The sequence below is a fragment of the Orycteropus afer genome, unplaced genomic scaffold, assembly GCF_000298275.1.
Source record: "Orycteropus afer afer isolate SDZICR_OR568_19922 unplaced genomic scaffold, OryAfe1.0 scaffold00179, whole genome shotgun sequence".
Lineage (NCBI taxonomy): Eukaryota > Metazoa > Chordata > Mammalia > Tubulidentata > Orycteropodidae > Orycteropus > Orycteropus afer.
Genome location: NW_006921766.1, coordinates 5,078,903 through 5,088,255, shown reverse-complemented (window position 1 = coordinate 5,088,255; position 9,353 = coordinate 5,078,903).

The following is a 9,353-nucleotide window of genomic DNA, read 5'->3' as shown; positions in this document are numbered from 1 at the left end:
CAATGATATCCCTTGTTCTACCTCCTCTTCTGAATCCAGCTTGAATTTCTGGTTGGTCCCTGTCTATGTACTGTTGCAACCATTTTTGAATTATTTTCAGGGAAGTTTTACTTGCATGTGATATTAATGATATGTATTGATAATTTCTGCTTTCTATTGGATCACCTTTGTTTGGAATAGGCACAAATATGGATCTTTTCCAGTCAGTTGGCCAAGTGGCTGTTTTCCAAACTTTTTGGCATAAATAAGTGAACACCTCCAGTGCTGCATCCATTTGTTGAAAGATTTCAGTGGGTATTCTGTCAATTCCTGGAAACTTGTTCTTTGCCATTTCTTTCAGTGCAGCTTGGACATGTTTCTATATCATTAGTTCTTGATCACGTGCTACCTCTTAAAATGGTTGAATATTGGCCAATTCTTTTTAGTACAATGTCTCGGTATATTCCTTCCATCTTCTTTTGATGTCCCTTCATTGTTCAATATTTTGCCCATACAATCCTTTAATTACAACTTGTGCTTTGAATTTTTTATTCAGTTGTTTCAGCTTGAGAAATGCCAAGTGCGTTCTTTCTTTCTGTATTTCTATCTTCAGGTCTTTGCACATTTTCTTATAATATTTTGTCTTCTCAAGTTGCTCTTTGAAATCTTCTGTTCAGCTATTTTACTTTATCATTTCTTCCATTTGGTTTAGCTAATCTACATTCAAAGAAAGTTTCAGAGTCTCTTCTGACATCCATCTTGGTCTTTTCTTTCTTCCTTGTCTTTCTAATGACCTTTTGCTTTCTGTATGTATGATGTCCTTGATGCCATCCCATGAGTCATAGTAGTATTTGGTCATTAGTGTCCAATGAATCAAATCTGTTCTTGAGATGGTGTTTAAATGTAGCTGGGATATATGCAAGATCATATTTTGGCTTTTTGTGGATTTGTTTTAATTTTTTTCAATTTCAACTTCAACTTGCATATGAGCAATTGATGGCGTGTTCCTCAGTCAGTCCCTAGCCTTACTTTGACTGATGATATTGAGCTTCTCCATGGTCTTTTTTCACAGATGTAGTTGATTTGATTCCTGTGTGTTCCATCTGGTGAGGTCTATGTGTGTCATGAATTGAATTATGTTCCCCCAATATATGTGTCAACTGGGCTGGGTCATGATTCTCAGTGGTTTGGTAGGTATGTAATGTGGCAGATGTTTACCTGTGTTTTATTGACTGTGCAAAGGCATTTGACTATGTGGATTGTAACAAATTATAGACAACATTGTGAAGAATGGGAATTCTAGAACATTTAATTGTGATCATGAGGAACCTGTACATAGACCAAGAGGTAGTATTTGAACAGAACAAATGGATACTGCATGGTTTAACATCAGGAAGGGTGTGTGTCAGTGTTGTATTAGTTCACCATATTTATTCAATCTGCATGCTGAATTTATAATCTGGGATTCTGGACTATATGAAGAAAAATACAACATCAGCATTGGAAGAAGACTCATTAACAACCTGCAATATGAAGAGGACACAACCTTGCCTGCTGAAAGTGAGGAAGAGATGAAGCACTTACTGATGAAGATCAAAGACTACAGTCTTCAGTATGCATTATACTTCAACATAAAGAAAACAAAATGCTTACAACTGGACCAATAAGTAACATCATGATAAATGGAGTTGTTGTTGTTGTTATGTGCCATAGAGTCAGACCCGATTCATAGCGACCCCTCCTTGGGTTTCCGAGGCAGTATCACTATGGAAGTAGATTGCCCAACCTTCCTTCTGAGGAGTGGCTGGTGGGTTTGAACTGCCAGCCTTCTGGTTAGCAGTCAAATGCCTTAGCCACTATGCTACCAGAGCATAAATGGAGAGAGGATTGAAGTTGTCAGGGATTTCATTTTACTTGGATCCAAAATCAATACTCATGGAAGGAGCAGTCAAGAAATCAGATGTTGTATTGCACTGGGCAAATCTGATGCAAAAGATCTCTTTAAAGTGTGAAGGAGCAAAAATGTCACTTTGAAGACTAAGGTGCACCTAACCCAAGCCATGGTATTTCCAATCACCTCATATATGTGTGAAAGCTGAACAATGAATAAAGAAGATTAAAGAAGAGTTGATGTCTTTGAATTGTGGTGTTGGCAAAGAATGGTGGTGTAGTGCCTAAGGCATTTGACAGCTAACCAGAAGACTGGTGGTTCAAACCCACCAGCCACTCCTTGGAAGGAAGATTGGGCAATCTACTTCTGTAGAGATACTGCCTCAGAAACCCAAGGAAGGGTTGTTATGAGTCGGGACCGATTCAATGGAAATGAGTTTGGTTTGGCCAGAAGAACGAATAAATCTGTCCTGGAAGAAGTGTGGCCAGAATGTTACATAGAAGCAAGAATGGCCAGACTTCATCTCATCTGCTTTAGTCATGTGGTCAAAAGAGACCACTGCCTGGAGAAGGATATTATGCTTGGTAAAGTAGAGGGTTGGCAACAATGGGCTCAAGTACAACAAGGATTTTGAGGATGGTGCAGGAATGGGCAGTGTTTCATTCTGCTGTACATTGGGTCATTATGAGTGGGAGTAACTAGCAACAATAATGTGGCAGTTATGTTATGTAATGATCACTCATGATGTGATCTGATGTACAAGGTAATGTGTTATAAGAGGATTAGGGTGGAATGCACCCATCAGAGCTCTGATCCAATACTACGGGAGTTTCCCTGGGGTTTGGCCTGCAATACCTTTTATTTTACAAGAGACTAAAGGAGAAGGAAGTGAGCAGAGAGAAGGAGGCTTACTACCACCAAGAAAGAAGTGCAGGGAGAGGAGCACATCCTCTGGACCCAGGGTCTTGTGCTGGGATATTCGTAGGACCAAAAGATACACAGAGAGAAAGGCTTCCCCTGGAGCTTGAGCTCTGAATTCTGATTTTTTCTAGCATCCTAAAGTGTGAGGGAAAAAAATTCTGCTTACTAATCCTATTTCCATAGTGATACTGCCTCGGAAACCCAAGGAGGGGTCACTATGATTCGGAGCCGACTCAATGGCACACAACAACAACAACAAGCCTTCCACTTATGATATTTTGATATAGCAGTACCAGATAACTAAGATAGTGTGTATAGTCGTTGTTTATGTTGTTGGAAAAAGGTATTTGCAATGAATAATCATCGATCCTGCAAAATTCTATCCTGTGATCTCCAGTGCTGTTTCTATCAGCAAGGCCATATTTTCCAGCTATTGATCCTTCTTTGTTTCCAACTTTCACATTCCAGTTGCCAGTAGTTATCAATGAATCTTGATTGCATGTTTGATCAATTTCAGACTGTACACATTGCTAAAAATCTTCAATTCTTCATTTTTGGCATTAGTCGTTGGGGTGTAAATTTGAATAACAGTTGTATTAACTGATCTTCCTTGTAGGCGTATAGATATTATCCTATCACTACCAGCATTGTACTTCAGGATAAATCTTGAAAAGTTCTTTTTGTCAATTAATGTGATGCCATTCCTCTTCAATTTCTCATTCCTAAGATAGTAGACCATATGATTGATTTGTTCAAAATGACTAGTACCAGTCCATTTCAGCTCACTGATGACTAGATGTCGATCTTTATGTGTTCCATTTCATTTTTGACAATTTTCAATTTTCCTAGCTTCATATTTCACACATTCCGTGATCTGATTATTAATGGATCTGTGCAGCTATTTCTTCTCTTTTAGAGTTATGCCATGCATAAATATGTAAATGAACATGCCAAAAGCTTTGCTCCATCCACATCATGAAGGTCGACTCTACTTTGAGGAAGCATCTTCTCCCCGATTGTATTTTGAGTGCCTACCAATGTGATGGGCTCGTTTTTTGGCACTATATCAGTGTTCTGCTGCTATTCATAAGGTTTCACCAGCCAATTTTGCAGAAGCAGATTGTCAGTTCCTTAGTCTCTCTTAGTCTGGAAACTGCTGAAACTTGTCCACCTGCTAAGATTGAAATACCAGTGGCATAGCTTCTAGCATCATAGCAACATACAAGCCACCACAGTATGACAAACTGACAGATGAGTGGTGGTGGTAAAGTGGAGGGTCAGTGAAAATGAGGAAAACCTTCAATGAAATGGATTGACACAATAGCCACAATAGACTCAAGCATACTAACAGCCATGAAGATGGTGTAGGTCTGGGTAATGTTTTTTTTTTTTTTTTTCTTTTATACATCTGGTCATCATGAGTTGGAGGCAACTAGTGGCCCACTGCCACAACCATCGAGTTGATTCTGACTCACCGCAACCCTTTAGGACAGAATGGAATTGTTCCACAGGGTTTCCAAGGTGATAAATCTTTATGAAAGGAGACTGTCTTATCTTTCTTGCATGGAGTGACTAGTGAATTTGAATTGCCAAACTTTTGGTTATTAGCTGAAATTTTTAATCACTACACCACCAGAGCTCCTGTGACTCTAGGACAGCCAACCACAAAAAATAGGCAGGTCAACAGCTTGCTTGAGGGCACAGAACTGACTTCTTATATAATCAGCAGCAATGAACAATGATGGTTGCTTCTTGTCAGATTGTCTGATACAGATGAAGAGAGGGTCATAGGAGTTTGTACTGGGGAGGCCTCCATTCAGACCTGTCTTGTGTTAGTTATTAGGTGTTGTCCAGTCAGTTCTGGCTTGTAGCAATGCTATTTACAACAGAGCAAAACATTGCCCAGTGCTGTGACATCCTCACAGTTGCTGCTTTGCTTGAGCCCATCATTGCAGTCACTATGCCAGTCCATCACATTCAGAGTCTTCCCCTTTTGTGATGACCCTCTACTTTACCAAGCATGATATCTTTCTCCAGGGATTGGTCTCCTCTGATAACATTACCAAAGTGTGAGAAACAAAATCTTCTAAGGAGCTTTATAACTGTACTTTTTTCCAAGATGTTTATTCAGTCTGTGGTGTATTCAATATTCTTTTCCAACACTATAATTCAAATGCATCAATTCTTCTTCAGTGTTCTTTATTTATTGTCCAGCTTTCATATGCATATGAAGTGACTGAAAATACCGTGGTTTGGGTCAGGTACATCTTAGTCTTCAAAGTGACATCTTTCGCTCTTTGCACTTTAGAGAGTCTTGTGCAGCAGATTTGCCCAATGCAATGCATCATTTGATGTCTTGACTGCTACTTCCATGGGCATTGATTATGGATCCAAGTAAAATGAAATCCTTGACAACATCAACATTTTCTCCATTTATCATGAGGTTGTTTACTGATCTAATTGTGAGGATTTTTGTTTTCTTAATGTCAAAGTGTAGTCCATATTGAAGGCTGTACTCTTTGATTTTCATCAGTAAGTGCTTCAAGTCCTCTTCACTTTCAGCAAGCAAAGTTGTGTCATCAGCATATGGCTGGTTGTTAATGAGTCTTTCTCTAATTCTGATGCTGTGTTCTTCATATAGTCCAAATTCTCAGATTACATGCTTAGCATACAGATTGAATAAATATGTTGAAAGTATTCAACTGACACATACCTTTCCTGATTTTAAAACATGCAGTATTCCTTCTGTCTGAATGACTTCCTCGTAGTCTATGTACAGGTTCCTTATGAGCATAATTAAGTGTTCTGAAATTCCCATTCTTCACAATGTTATCCATACTTTGTTATGATCCACATGGTTGAATGCCTTTTTAATGTCAATAACACCCACCAGCCACTCCTCGGAAGGAAGGTTGGGCAATCCTACTTCCGTAGTGATACTGCCTCAGAAACCCAAGGAGGGGTCGCTATGAGTCGAGTTTGACTTGACGGCACATAACAACAACAACAACAACAACATGCAGGTAAACATCTTTCTGGTATTCTTTGTTTTCAGCCAAGATCCATCTGACATCAGCAATGATATCCCTTGTTCTACCTCCTCTTCTGAATCCACCTTGAATTTCTGGCAGTTCCCTGTCAATGAACTGCTGCAATCATTTTAAAATTATTTTCAGGAAAATTTTACTTGTGTGTAGTATTAATGATATTGTTTGATAACTTCTGCATTCTATTGGATCACCTTTCTTTGGTATGGGCACAAATATGGATTTTTTCTAGTTAGTTGGCCAGGTATCTTCCAAATTTCTTGGCACAGATGAATGAATGCGTCAAACGTTGCATCTCTTTGTTGAAACATCTCAATTGACTTGTGTAAGAACTTCTAATCTCTTCCTGGGTTTAACATGTATCATTAAAACCTTTTAGTTCTTTTTTTCCCCTTTTATTTTCATATTAGGCATACCCTAAACCAACTGCTTTGGCAAACATTAATGTGCACAGAGATCACCTGGATATTTTGTAAAATGCAGTTTCTGATTCAGGAGGTCTGTATATGGAGCTTAAGAGACAGCATGTCTAACAAGCTCCCAGATGATGCTGAGGCTGCTGGTCTGTGGACCAAGGTTTGAGTTATCAGATGTTCCTATGTGTGTCAGAGTAGAAATATGCTCGTAGAATTTTTGATGGCTGATTTTTCAGAAGCAATTTACCAGTCCTTTCTTCTGAGGCATAGCCTGAACTTCTGACTGTTCAGTTAACTGCCTAGCATGTTAACCATTTGTTCCACCCAGGTACTCCACGCTTTGAGTAGCTAGGTCTTAAGTCTTTATTGATTTGGAAACCATCTAGTACTGACTTTCTGATGATTATTGATTTCTCCTTGCAATTGGTAAACATCTCTTCCCTGTTATTATATACTTTTCACACACATACCCTCTTTGGCCAAGGTAAGGGTATGGATATGGATGGAACAGAGTTCATATTTGCAAGAAGCTAAAGAAAGACTGACTTACAGGTCATCCATAGAGACATGAACAGGAGATGAGAAATCCCAGCAGGGAAACAGAGACTCAGAATGAATGAGGCGATCTGTCCTCGGAGTCTGGAGGGCACCAACGTCCCACTCCAAAGGGAAGAGTGAAGAATAGGTTAGGAGCACAGAGTTGGGCTTCTGGGAATCCTGCATATGGGGCACCAAGGCCACTCACTGGTTGGGACATTAGGGGAGCTTGGAGATGAATTCAGGCTGAACTCAAGGCTGAGTCCTGAAGAGCAGAGGCAGATGATCCTGTGTCCTCAGAGCCCTCCCGACCCAAAACCCAAACCCATTACTGTTGAGTCAATTCCAAATCATGGTAGAACTTCTCCATAGAGTTTTCTTGGCTAAGATCTTTAGGGAAGCAGATTGCTAGCCTTTTCTTTTGTAGTGTCACCAAGTGGGTTCAAATTGCCAACCTTCAGGGTGTAATCAAACACAAACTGCTTGTGTCACCCAGGTATCTGCCTTGGAGACCCAAATCCACAGCCACCCAGTTGATTCCAACTCATAGCGGCCTCTATCAAGTTTCCAAGGCTGTAAATCTTTACAGAAGTACATTGCCTCATCCTTGCCCCATGAAGTGGCTGGTGAGTTTGAACTGCCAATCTTTGGTTAGCTGCCCAATGCCTTAACCACAGAACCACCAGAGCTCTTTTCCCTTACAGATCCAGAAAGTCCTAATTTGAAATGTCACTATCGTCCCAAGTGGTAAGTGGTGGGGTCTCATTAAAATTGTCCTGAAAAAGTGCATGGAGTAGGTGTAGGGCGGAATGATGATGAGATATGGAAGTTGCCTGTCCAGCAGGATGTGTGGTTTGTGAAGCTGGGTCAGGCGAATCACCAGATGAACCACCACCTGGGTCTAGAGGTGTATCTCGTTCCACACATGTTGTTCTGTCCCTAACTGGCTGCTGGGGGCCAACCGTGGAGAAAGGGTGTAGAAGATGCTGAGATGAGAGTCTGTGTTTCTGGAGGAGAAATTTCAAGGGAGGAGGTGCAGGTCTTGTGGGTCTCCTAAGAATCCAGGAGAATCCAGAATTGTGCTGTGCTCAGAACTAGCCCTGGGCCAGTCTGGGCCTTTTGACTCTAGATCCCACAGTACAGTCTACTACTGCGGCATTCAGGGCATGATCCCTCTTCCTGAGTGCTGTCTGGCTTTGGGGACAGGGTGTTCCCTGTGGGCGAGAGCACCTGCTCTAAGAGAGAAGTGCAATGAGTCCAGGGAGTAAGGTCGGGCTCTGGGAGTTCTGAGAGGGGCCTCTGTAAGGAAGAGCCTTCTGGCATGACATTTCTGATTCTGGAATCCTCCTCTTTCCAGGTGAGGGATCCAAAGTGCCCTCTGCCACCAATATTTCCAAGGACAAGAGTGTTTTCTACAGAGCACAGAGGAGAAGCTGAGGGTATCTGTTCATAGCCTTTGATTATTCTGTGTGCTTTTTAAATCCACATGCTCCAAATGAGGTTGGTGCTTCTGTGTAATGAGTCCTCATGTGCAGATTGGATCCACAGGCCCACAGCGCCTCGTTAGCATGCTTGTCCTTCTAGCCGGTGCCAGGCTTCCCTGAGCTCAGCTCTAATTAGACCAGGGCCAGCATGTTACAATCATTTGGTCTTTAAACTGTTTATTGAGATAGCAATTTAGCCTTAGAGAAAAGTTATAGTGCAAAGATATTCCAGCGCCTTTCAACCAGGTCACCAATGGTCAGTATTTTGTCCCATTTGTTTAACTTTCTCTCTGTCCTAGTATGATCTTTGACCATGTATATATCTTTTCAGTCATATAGTATAATCTCTATGTACATGCCTTTTCATTTATATCATATTATCTCTACATATATGTGTTAGGCTGGGTTCTCTACAGAAGCAAAACCAGTAAAGCTTATACATATATATATATATATATATATATATATATAGAGAGAGAGAGAGAGAGAGAGAGAGAGGGAGAGAGAGAAAGAGAGAGAAATTTACCTTAGGAAAGTGGTCCACACACTTATAGAAGCTTGCAGGTCCCAAGTTTTTGGATCAAATGTCAAGCTGGAGGCTTTTTTTGACTCAAGCAGCTGCAGGGGCTGATGAGCTCAAGGTTGGCAGGCAGTATACTGCCTGTTGACTCTGGTGAATGACAAATCCAAAATCACCAGACCAAATGGTGGATTGTTCACTCATGGACACTTGTAGGTAGCACCACAGGATCCAATCAACAAAAGAGTGTCTCATTTTCCCAGGATGTCCATATGCAGTGTAGTAAATTACTTAGTGTGGCTTTTTTACCCATGAGTCTTTGTAAATTCCAAGGTGGGATTTTCTATGAGCAATTGAGGAGCTCCTGATTGCTGAAGCTATCCACCTGGGTTATTTCTGTTGGGCGTGGCACAATACAATATTCTGGGAGGTTCCCACTCTCTCTCTCATGTGCTTAGAATTCTGATGCTGTGATTGGTTAGTTTGACCAACCTTCTGGGCTCAAAAGGAGGCCTCCTGGAGGCAGAACTCTCTCTCTGACTGCTGCTTGAGGAAGAC